We start from the raw sequence: 12,516 nt of genomic DNA on the forward strand, positions 1-12,516 counted from the left end.
TACATACGCCGCTGATACTTTGCAGACGATGTATGTGTGCCAACATAAATCGATATCACACGTTAACTAGTCTTCGAAATGTTGCGTCTGTACTGCTTTAACGTTGCTTCTAATTACACAGGTCCTCGTCTCCTTAACAGTAAATGTTCTTTTATTGCATGCTTTAGAAAAAATGCTGACACTACGGCCCGCTTCGGCTAGCAAGCAGTTGTACTGTTAAAGAAAGAAAAGAAAGAAAAGGTAAAATCTGGACGCAGCAGAAAAGGCATTGATGAAACCTTAATCACGTCGGCGCCAGGTGACACTAGCTGGCACTTTGTCAATGCAAGTCACCCTCTTCATTCACTACAAAGTTAGCTCAACGCTTTGTGACGGCTGTTGCAATTAGAAAAATATTTATAGAAGCCTTCGTTTTTCTATTTCTTTCATACATCCTTGATATTAAATGCTCTCTTATTGCATCCTTTAGAAAAAATGCTGACACTACTGCCCACTTTCAGTGTTGTATTGTCAAGAGAAAAAAAAAATGAAAAAAAAGGTAAAAGGCGGTGCCAGCAGAGAAGGCACTGATGAAAACTTAATCACGTCGTTGCTAGGTGACACTAGCTAGCACTTTGCAGCAGGTCACCGCCTTTATTCACTGCAAAGTTAACTCAGCATTATGTGGCGCATGTTGCAACTAGACGAATATTTACATGGAATAGAAGCCTACGTTTATCTCTTTCATGCATCCTTACACTGTTGTGTCAAAACCCTTAGACAAAGCGAACCTTAGCTTCCCGGTATATTGCAGATTCTACGTCGGAATGTCATGTATGTGTAGCTCGAGACAAGTGAGAATTTCACAGAGAGCTACCTACTCCTTGCATCTCGACAGTTTGCTGGGCTTAGAAATCCCATGCCCTAAAGTATAGTTGCGCCGGGTTGTTCAACCGCAATTTCAAATCTCGCAGCAAGTAAACGAGATATTTTCTTAGATTCTCATTTCCTCCACTCAAAGATGTAATAGACTATAATTCTTAGACAAGTTCTACAGCTGCACTCCTTTCGCCGGCATTCCACTGAAAACTATTATGAAATAATGAACCAGAGTTCTCAAGCAGCTCGAACCGGTGGCTTAGAACCCTGCGCAAGCCCCATCACGGGCACGTGTAGGCTATAGCTTCTGTGTACTAGATCACGTGTCTGCCTTGAGCGAGAGAGTTGTGGTGGCACCATGGCCAGGAGATCTCCTTTCCCACTTCCGGACGCTATTTCCTCCTCATTATACCGCACGAAGAATACCAGAATAACCGAATGCTGAAGCAGGACCACCTCGGCCTATTACTAGGCCTGTCGATGCGTGGCCCTAATTACTGGAAAGTAGTCTATAGCCAATGCATTCAGCCAGCCCTATCATATGTGGACGAAATTTGTAGAATAGCAGAAGGGTTGGGAAACATTATGCATTGAAGACCAAGCGCCTGCACCTCATACTATACGGTTGCGATCAAAATGCGTAGTGGGGCATGCCATGTAGTGGGACATGCAGATAACCGATGGTTTACTAGGATAGCAGAATAGGTGCTATAGAAAGCGAAGTTTAGTCGACGACAGCAGATACTTAACCCTTTGAGGGTCGATTTTTTTCGCCACATGCGACCACTCAGGGTCGATTTTTTTTATTGCACATTTAAATTCTTCAGAGGGAGCTATTTCGAAAAAAATTACTGTAATTTTTCTAGGGTGACCGTTAAGTGAGAAAAAAATGTTTGGCGTTGGCATATATGGACTGTTTATTCAAGAAAAACAATAAAAATAGCAAATAAAGTTATAAGATTTTCAAAAAATTGGCGCATTGTTATACACAATGTGCACACGAGAAAAATACACAAGAAGAATGCGCACACGAAAATTTTTTGCAAGTCTCAAATGTTCCTTTTGCACTAATACTTCTTCAGCGTGTGGTATTTCTTGAAGCATGGCTCCACGCAGAGCGGTTTGTTGCACTCAGCGCGCATGTACCTTGTATGGTATGAAGGACTTTATTTAGGTCCTGAGGGATCAGTCTGTCCTCGCGCTGTTTTTGCTGCCGAGTGGTGTTGGCGCAGACATGGCACCTCCTCTGGGTACTGCTTCCCTCAGCAGACGTGGGAGGCAACTTCGGAATAAAGGGCCAAAAAAGGAAACGCATGCACGGCGGCATCCTTCGTATGCTGACCCCTGTGAGCAACAACCGAGCGGGTAACAGGCGGTCACCCTTTGAGTGACAAGAACGAAATAGCCATCAGTTTTGCGAGCAAAAGAAGCCGAAACGGCGTGCGGAACAAAACCGAAACTAACCGCCGCGCGCCCGCGAGCGCGCCAATGCGCGAGCGGTAGCAGACGCGCCGGAGCAAGAAAAAAGTATAGAACGAAAACTGAAAGAGAGAGACGCGAGAAAAAAATTTCATGTATTCCCACATAGTAGCACCACATGCCAGGCAAGAAAAAGTTAGGAAATTAGCGCGCGTTTTAAACGTACAGACGGCGCCGTAAATATACGGCGTCGACCATTTTCGGACCTGTTCGCGGCGCCGTATATTTACGGCTTCGACCCTCAATGGGTTAACCGTAGTAGTGAGAGGGAGATAAATGGTTCTTTATTGAATCCTAGAGAAGTTGGCACAGCGGCACGCTATTATGATTGTGATGAAAAATAAAATAATACGCAACGACTACTAAAAAGAATGAGTCAACAATGAATGAGTGAATGAAGAAGCTCACTTTGACTGTCATATCTTGGTACGTGAATTATTTCATGAGTGTATATTTCTCATCTGTTCATCTGATTGCCAGCTAATTGCAGACTGTATTTATTAACTTAAAGCGGCGCGACTTGCGTGCTCCTCATATATATATATATATATATATATATATATATATATATATATATATATATATATATATATATATATATATATATATATATATATATATATATATATATATATATGTGAGTGTGGGTGAGAGTGCGTGAGTGTGTGTGTGTGTGTGTGTGTGTGTTTGTGTGTGTGTGTGTGTGTGTGTGTGTGTATTCATGTGAAAGGGAGTAGCTGTCATCATTACTGGGTGATTACATCTCCTTCTTTTATTAGCATTTCAAAAAAACAACTATTAGAAAAATGAGCGCTGCAGAAATCGGAAATTAGCTAGAAAGAGCTTATAATGCTTAAAGGGACCACGAAGACAGTGATTAAACAGGTTTTCTGTTCAGCCCAATTTCAAAGTTATCAAGCGCCATGTACTGCAGTCCTGTGTGCAGAAACACAATTTCTGCCAGCTGAGTTAATGGTATCGCGTTGTTTCTTCAGCATATGACATAAGAACCAATAAAGGGAAAAAAGTTTCCGTGGTATTCGCTCATTTCATTTGACAATTCAGCATTGCGCAGCGTCTCGGCACTAAAAGAAAAGAAAACAAAGAAGAAAATCGCAAATGAAGAACTGTTGACTGATCTGCACGTACCTTTGTGCAGACTTCACGAATTATGCCTTTATTTGTCTTAGATTAAGCTCCAAAACAGATTAGCTTATATCTCGAAGCTATCATACACCCTAAGTACAATGCGACCTGACTTCAATTGAACGTATATAGTTATGTAGTTGAAATCCAATGTCATTCTGCATTTATACTACCACGAAGATAGTGAACTCGAGATGACATATAACGCAAGCAGCATGAATCCGGGTGTTACGCGTAATATTTAGCTTTTGTGAGATACTTTCATGTCTTCCATTCAACACATGCAAAAAGCCTGAACTGCCACGCAGCATCAATATACAGCGTGTTTTACAAGTTTTCTTCTTCTTTTTTTTATCGTTGAGCCAGCTATACTATCCTTTTGCTGAAGAAAAAAAAAAACCAATCGTCCATGGAAACAAAATAAGCAAGCACCGGAATGCATTTAGATCTGCGCGTCGGTGACAAGCTCTTGGTTCCCGGATGAAAACAGATCGAGCGAGCTGAATTAGTCAATGCACGTGGGGCGAAAGACACGGTGCCTGGAGTTCATTATACCTTCGCCAATATATTCTACTGCATTAGAGAGAAAGTGAGAAAGAAAAAAAAAGAGAGAGAAAGAGGGAACGACGAATCATGTCGGCGGAAACACGGTCGGGGCGGGAGGCGAAAAAAAGTCATTTATATCGCGGCTGCTGCCTCCCGAACAAGCAAAGTCGGCCCAAGCCAAGCCGATGCTAAGGTATGAGAAGAGAGGTCGGGTTGCGTAGTCGCGGCTCCCTCTCCCTTTACCTAGTTGAAAAAAAATCATAACAAGAAAAATAAAGGAAGACAAACTTCAATAAGAATTAGAAAGAAGTAAAACGAGATCGCTTTATTCGTTCAGCTTGTGTTTCTTTGTTTGCCGGTTCCTCTCGCTCTTCAGCAGCCTCGTTTTGCAAGCAGCAAAGCGATTGCAAAGTCAATAGAACTCGGTTTGAGGAAGCGACAACCAGAACACAACGCGTAACGTGCTGGTGTTGGGAACGGGAAAAGAAAACGAAACTATGTATAAAACTTCCGCGCTCTCTAGAAATCTAAAAGCGACGTTGTAAAAAAAAAAAGGAGCTTCTTCAGGAAGCCCTTTCTATCGGCTCCTTTTGAGATAAGAATAGAAAGCTATAATTTGGGTGGAACCGCTTTATCCTTGATTACTGAATACTAAGCCGAATCCCATCAATTCCTCTTGTTCCTGCATTGCCCGCAGAGTTGTAATTTAACTCTTTTTTCCCCAGTTTTTTTACGGAGGACGGGTCATTTCGTTAAGTGAGTCGTACCTACGTGCTCAGAGAAAAGAAATCGGCTCGCAGCGGTCATCAATACTTGAAGCATAGGCGACCTAAAATGAAAGCACGTAGGCGCAATGCTTAGCGATGCACAAATATAGAGCTGCCTGGGATGGGATCTATATTTGGACATTGGGGAGCACATCATGAAAAAACGAAGAAACTGATTAAAATTTCGTTTCTAACGAACAACTTGGTACATTTTCGTTTCCAGCATTTAGTGCGGCCCATAAGCGCAATGAACAGATACGTTCGATTCAGTGTTCAGGATATAAATAAGACTCACATTTCTGAGCTCTATGCGGCCATGCAAGTCAGTGGTAACCGTAAACCGAACAATAAATCTATTGTTCTTTTATTAGTTGAGATGCTATTCTATTTATTTTCATTCTATCAAAAAGATTGTATATCTAGTGAGTTTCATGAATTTTGTCATAGGTAAGGTAAATAATTTTAAGGTGAAGTAGGGGGAGAGAAGGGGGGGGGGGGCAGAGAGTTTCACTTGTCACCATTTGAGATTCAATCATGTGTAAGCAACGTGTGGCAAGACATACAATAGTCGACACTATCATCATAATTATAATGCTTTCATCGAGGCCCTTCGTGTTCGTTGCACAGCTTTTAGTTCATTTGTGTGACGCCGAAAATTTTGCTTTGACTTGCTATTTTATTGCGACTAGCTTGCTCAGGGTAGTTCACCCCCTTTGCAGGGGCTGTCTCTATCAGACCAGCATTCTAACATTCTGTCTCTTCAACCATTTTCCCACCAACCTGGGTTACTGGAAAGTTCGAGGTCTAATGAGAAGAGCATCGGGCAGCTTTGCTGAGGAGACGGGGTTTGAAACCAAACTTTTTTTGAATAGGTACAAGTGGTAAAATGGGTTACGGCAAATATTAGTGATAGAATTTCAATGATTCCACCTCTGTCCGCCTTTTTTTTTTTCAATCCTTCAACGTCCACCATTTTGACGCTGTTCACCTTTGTGCTTGGTGGACAGCGCTCACTCAAAACATATGCGGTACAGTGCCCACGTGTTGTTCAGTTGAATCCTTGACTTTGGGTACAGCAGCTTAATATCATAGCCACTCGGCTATCTTGTCGACTAACTGCCGTCATCCCGACAGAGAGTGTCTAAGCAGATCAATTGAGGTTTGTCGATTCCTTAAGCGATGACCGTCTCTAGTCATTATGTACGTGTAATGAATTTCAGGCAAAAGGCAAATTTTGTTTTGCCAAGTTTCAAGACATCGTTGGCATCCGGAACCTTGAATTTTTAAGATCCATAATCATTCCAACGTTGTTTTGATTGAGTACATCTCACTAATAAACTTTTATTACATTGTTCTAGATGCATGCCATATCTCCTGAATTTAAGCCGGTCATTACATACTAAACATGTCCGGATATACAATATTTCAAGTCTAGCTTAAATCTCATGATATGCAGCGCCAAACTTGCCACAAATGTATTTCACGTTCAAATTGACACTTTAGAAAAAGCCTTTCATCTGCCGTACCGGGCAATGCTTTATCGAACTGCCGCATATATTACAGCAGATTTTGTATATAAATAATTAAATCAGCACAATTACGACCTTGCCACTTTCCTCCACCTCCTAGCTTTACTAAGACCACATTTGAAACATACTGTAAGTCAAGATTAGTAATTCCTGGAATTGTTGGTTTATATTGTGCTGTTAAAAAATAATGAGGATTAAAAGAAGTCGATGACCACATTAGCACAATGTCTACTTCTTTTTACTGAGGGACTCGCCTTCGTATCGCACTCATTAATTCTTATTAGCACTGCCAGTACATTCCAACAAGCATCTTTTGTTAGTTTCTTCATTTGTGTTGCTGCAAGATGTCGGTGTTGAAGAATAAGGAAAGTGAGTAAAATCTGTGAAGTAATCTTAAATCTGGCAAATAGTTAGGGCCATTGGCCCAGAATCTGAGTGGGTTCAGCTCAGTCGACAATAAAAGCCTTTGAGGATCTTTCGCTACACTTGTCAATCAGTAATGTTTTCGCAATTGGATAAGCAGAGCCGCAGTTGTGTGAAAATGCGTGCGTTTCTTCGCGCGCGCGCGCGCGCGCGCGCGTTTGTGTGTGTGTGTGTGTGTGTGTGTGTGTGTGTGTGTGTGTGTGTGTGTGTGTGTGTGTGTGTGTGTGTGTGTGTGTGTGTGTGTGTGTGTGTGTGTGTGTGTGTGTGTGTGTGTGTGTGTGTGTGTGTGTGTGTGTGTGTGTGTGTGTGTGTGTGTGTGTGTGTGTGTGTGTGTGTGTGTGTGTGTGTGTGTGTGTGTGTGTGTGTGTGTGTGTGTGTGTGTGTGTGTGTGTGTGTGTGTGTGTGTGTGTGTGTGTGTGTGTGTGTGTGTGTGTGTGTGTGTGTGTGTGTGTGTGTGTGTGTGTGTGTGTGTGTGTGTGTGTGTGTGTGTGTGTGTGTGTGTGTGTGTGTGTGTGTGTGTGTGTGTGTGTGTGTGTGTGTGTGTGTGTGTGTGTGTGTGTGTGTGTGTGTGTGTGTGTGTGTGTGTGTGTGTGTGTGTGTGTGTGTGTGTGTGTGTGTGTGTGTGTGTGTGTGTGTGTGTGTGTGTGTGTGTGTGTGTGTGTGTGTGTGTGTGTGTGTGTGTGTGTGTGTGTGTGTGTGTGTGTGTGTGTGTGTGTGTGTGTGTGTGTGTGTGTGTGTGTGTGTGTGTGTGTGTGTGTGTGTGTGTGTGTGTGTGTGTGTGTGTGTGTGTGTGTGTGTGTGTGTGTGTGTGTGTGTGTGTGTGTGTGTGTGTGTGTGTGTGTGTGTGTGTGTGTGTGTGTGTGTGTGTGTGTGTGTGTGTGTGTGTGTGTGTGTGTGTGTGTGTGTGTGTGTGTGTGTGTGTGTGTGTGTGTGTGTGTGTGTGTGTGTGTGTGTGTGTGTGTGTGTGTGTGTGTGTGTGTGTGTGTGTGTGTGTGTGTGTGTGTGTGTGTGTGTGTTTTCTGTACCGTTGAGAGACAATGCATCGACCTGGTGTCAGCTTCGTGGATCAGCCTTGAATTTTAGTGAAGGATTATTTGAGCACAAGCACAATGTTTCTACGGTTAGTGCGTAGGCAAAATTGATAAGAGTGCAACTAGCTTAATCTGTGCTGCCCTTCGCCTATAGTTGTCGTTGATTGATCATTGAGGAATCGACATATTACACGGAGTATCTGACGTATCTGCATCCTAAATACACTTAACTTTCTTTGACAAAGGGTTAGGTATCGTCGAAAAGGGGATCAAGTATTTTTAAATTTGCACGTTCCTCTTATAGAAAGCTCCTTCAGTCGTCACACTCGTTTGTAGTAAGAACAAATTTAGCCTTATTCGTTCGAACGTAAGAGCGGGCACGTTCACTGTTGTCTCGTTCCTGCCTCGCTGACAAGGAATCCGTACGCATTCGCGCATGTCGAGTCTTTCAGTTACACCTGTGAGCAGCACTGCAGCTCTTTAAGTGCGACGCAAGGCTTAAAACGTGTTTGGCAAGCATTCATTTCTCGTTTCGTATGACGGCAGTCTAAGGGCGCTTGCATATGGAACGTTGGGAAGAAAACGTATTAATGGACATTGCCTGATTCTATTCTCACATCCGGTGCAAAGTGCACGTCGTTATCATTTATTTTATTCTTTCTTTTTATTTGTTATTCTGTTCAGTGCGGAGTCGTGCGCAAGAAGGACTTTTTCTAAACAACGCGCCAAATGTTCCGTTTAGTTTGATTTCGGTATATGGAAAAAAAAAGCACGAACGTTCTTTTTAATTCTTTTTGCTTTCAGCTCTTAAAGTTAGACATTGAAAACATCAATGAAACGCTTGCAAAACGGTACAACGTACAGCTCCCCATGTCTTTGTGGCATGTAAGCGACTGCGTCAGTTCCATATCTGCCTACTGTGGCTAGTATTTCCGTATCCTTGTTGTTTTAAGACTTTGTAGAAACTACTGCTTCAATCATTGTCGATTGAGTGTTCTCGTTCAAGAAACAATATATTAGAAACACCGCAAACAATCAAAAAGAGTTAATCTTTAGCCCTGATGTTTTACATACACAATAGGATCGAATTGATTAGGTGGGTATGTACGAAAAGGCAGACACCAAAACGCTGATCTTGGCTGTATCTCTCTTTTCCTTAAAAAAAATTGAAGTGTCGTTGGGTAATTGTGCAAGAACATCGAAATCGATGACGTTTCACTATTTTACGTCTCAGTTCCTAAAGAACAGCACTGATTTTGCCGTTTAATTCGATTAGAGCACCTGCTTCCTAATTTTCAGCGTTTTCTTTTATTCTTTACCTTCCGGGACTCCGACATAATCGTCACTGGTCTCCTTCAGTGTGACTAGCAATTTTCTTAATAACAGTGTTTAGACTATGGATGCACTTATTAGTAATACTAGCATTGCTTTCCTATACGCTGCAAATACTGCACCGTTGCGGTGTCATGCCCACCTCATTTGCTATGCTGGTTGTGTTTGAGAGGGTGTAACCACCGTGGTGGCGGGCGCACTGGCTTTAATGTTGCGCAGCTAAGCCCGAGGTTGCAAGATCGAATCCCGACCACGGCGGCCGCACTTCTGTTGGAACGAAATGCAAGAATGCTGGTGTACCACGCATCGGATGCACGCTAAAGAAACCCTCGGGATCAAAATTAATCCGGAGTGCTCCACTATGGAGGGCCCCATAATCACATGATGGTTTTGGCGCGGAAGAACACATAATTAAATTTTAGGTATTAATTCCACTGTTGAGCTGGTGATCTATATATTCACCGAATCTCAACGTATGCATCGCGTCACCCATAGCACCGGTCAGTAGCGAAGCTCAACTGCTCTTGCTACTGCCGAAAGACTCCGTGACGACGAATACCGCGCGTTTATATAACCTAATACAATGCACATGTGCCATAAGCCATGTGAGTGAACTGAGAACACATGTCGCCTACAAGCTTAAGTGAAACGCCGCAGTCGACTGAAGCTGATCATATATTCATGAGAGTTAAGAACGTGAAAATGGTGTATAATGTGTGTTCCGAATAGAGAGCGCTCGCAGTAAGTTTATAGCAGTTAGAAACGGATAGAGACGCACACCAAAGTAAGCAATGCCACCGCTTGAGCTTGGGGCATACCGATTTTATGCAGCTGATTGTCAGGCTAATTAGCCGTGAGAGCAAGCATAAAACTCAACTCAGTGTTCAGTGCCTGCCTGATGATACCTACATCTGGTTGCCTGCGGAAAACTTCCGCCATTGAATGCGCGGCTGTAGACAGTTGTGTCACCCACACCGTCCTGCCTGAGCGGGTGTCGAGATCGCTTCGAACTACTGAAAACCAACTGGCGCTTTATATCCAATGGAAAGTCCAGCTGCAACAAAATTTCAGTTAGGCTCAGTTGGTTATTGATGAGTAGCACATATGCTATCATAGTAATATTGGCACAGAGGCGGGGCTGGTAATTGTCTAATTTGGGCTTTCTTTTTTTTTCACACCAACCATGTGCCACTTAAAGGGAATTAAACTCCGGCGATTTTTTTTACCATGTCAAGGTAAAGGAATATTTAGGTTCCCGAGACCCCAATGTCCCACGTCTGATAGTATAATTGTTCCTCCAGTTGAAAAATAATTTTAAATAAGCAAAAAGAGCGCAATAATGAAGCCGAAACCTGACCAAGCAGCCGAGCGAACCTCTTCGTGTGGCATTACGAGTGTCTCCAACGGGGAAGGCGCGCATGGCATGCCGGTCTAACCCGTTGGGCGAACGAAACCGACTACGAGCAGATTCAGCCGATTAGTGTCCGCACCGGTTCTTCGCGGGACAATGTCAGGTGCACCAGTTCTTCGGATCTGCCAAATATTGACAGTTATCAGTCTCACGAATTCAGTATCCACGAATCACCATTCCCATACGACCCGCCACCACGGGAGCTAGCACCCATGCGCTACATATCGTGCTACAACATAAGGCTAAGGCTAGCCCTAACAATTGATTTTATACGTGTTGCTTGCTATTTTAGGTGTTTTGCTACTTCTCAGAGAAGCGCTTCGCATGCAAGATGCGGAGTAAGACTTTCCGCATTTGTATCCCACAAGAACACCACTGACAGTACAAAGCACCGAGCCATGCATTTTTTTTCATCGGCAGGTGCAACTACCACTCGTCGTTCGCTTGAGATACATTACAGTAGCCGCTCATCGTTGTCATCAATTAAAGCCAGAACGTATCAAGATGGACAGATTTTGTTCATGTAAGCACCGTTGCATCACTCTGCACTGTAAAATAATTCACACCCTAAAAAGTGGAAAAGGGTGTAAATGTGTCTATAACTCGCACCCTTAGGGTGTCCGTTATATAGATAACACCCGAAGGGTGTGAGTTATAGACACATTTACACCCTTTTTCACTTTTTGGGGTGTAAATTATTTTACAGTGTGAACCGCGCTGGTATGAGCGATCGCTTACCTTCGAAAACAGCGAGCGGGAGACCGCAGTATAGTAGCCTTGTTATGCTGCCTGCTTGCCACTCTTGGCATTCTCTTCATACCCAAAATATGTTTCATAATGTAGACACCGATTAAGAATTTGCGCGTATTATCGTTCATTTAGAGAACGCATAGTTTTATCTCCGAAACGCCGATGCCAGTACTGACAGCGTTGTCGGCTGAACGAGGCGGTTGATGATCGTCCTTACTGTGCAACGGCTCTTCTGTGCAAGGGAAGGAACGAAAAATTGGAGAACGAAAGGCAGGGAGGTTAACCAGTTTAGCTCAACCGGTTTGCTACCCTACACATGAGAGCGGGATGGGAGGGATGAAAGATGGGGAAAGGAAAGAGAGAGAGCACATAGCACAGCACACACATCGTCAGTTATGAGTGAGTCCATCACTTATGCGTTGTATGTGACATCACTGTCACAGCCGTTTGTCCGATCCGGTCTCTCTCAAAAACCGAAGTAGTCGTTTTGTCGCCTTCACCTGCGATGTCTTTTGTCGGCGACATGATAAAATCGTTTCAAGTAAGAATGGTCTATTGTCCAGGTGCGCTAGAACGGACGTCAGGGACTTTCGCTGAACATCATATTCAGGACAGTCGCACAGAATGTGTTCTGGCGTCTCCTCGCAAAGACAGGCATTGCCGAAAGCGTTGTCGGCCATTCCAATGCGAAATGAGTAAGATTTCGCGAATGCCACCCCTAGCCATAAGCGATAAAGCAGAGTGGCCTCTCTTCATGACTATTGATATAATAATAGAATCTCGGAATTAAAAGAACAATTTTGTCTTTCTAACTTTGGTTCTTGCCCTAAATGGGCCCGGCTCTGCCTTTCTCTTGGGTTTTTTTTCTTCATTGAGTTCATATTTACAGGTCATCTAAGAGCACATTCTATATCACGCAGCATGCAATTAACCAAATGTGTACCGGCTCAGGTGTGTACATCATACAAACAATTTCTTGTTTCCTACGCACAACCGAGGATTTGAATGCCCTAAATACAATACCGTTCTTATCTCTAATGGTTCTCGCTTCAGGAGAACCAGTGAAAAAACCCATTGCTCAAGTCATCCTACCTAAGTACTGCTGCCCTACATATCTTGCCCACTCCCTCATGTTATGGCTCGTGTATAGAGCGTCCTTGAGGTATTTAATAAATAACTCACCAACTAAATAAATAAATAAAAAAACAATTAAGAGTGACCGAAGTACAGTATAATCGTAGCAC

The 12,516-nt window shown here is 43.2% G+C and overlaps 1 long non-coding RNA gene across 1 annotated transcript in view; it reads left to right on the forward strand.

The window, feature by feature from the left end:
- LOC135901191 (uncharacterized) overlaps positions 1 to 12,516 on the forward strand; it is a 163,009-nt gene that overhangs the window by 112,312 nt on the left and 38,181 nt on the right. The window lies entirely within an intron of this gene.

Source organism: Dermacentor albipictus, chromosome 4 (genome assembly GCF_038994185.2).
Source record: "Dermacentor albipictus isolate Rhodes 1998 colony chromosome 4, USDA_Dalb.pri_finalv2, whole genome shotgun sequence".
Taxonomy (NCBI): domain Eukaryota; kingdom Metazoa; phylum Arthropoda; class Arachnida; order Ixodida; family Ixodidae; genus Dermacentor; species Dermacentor albipictus.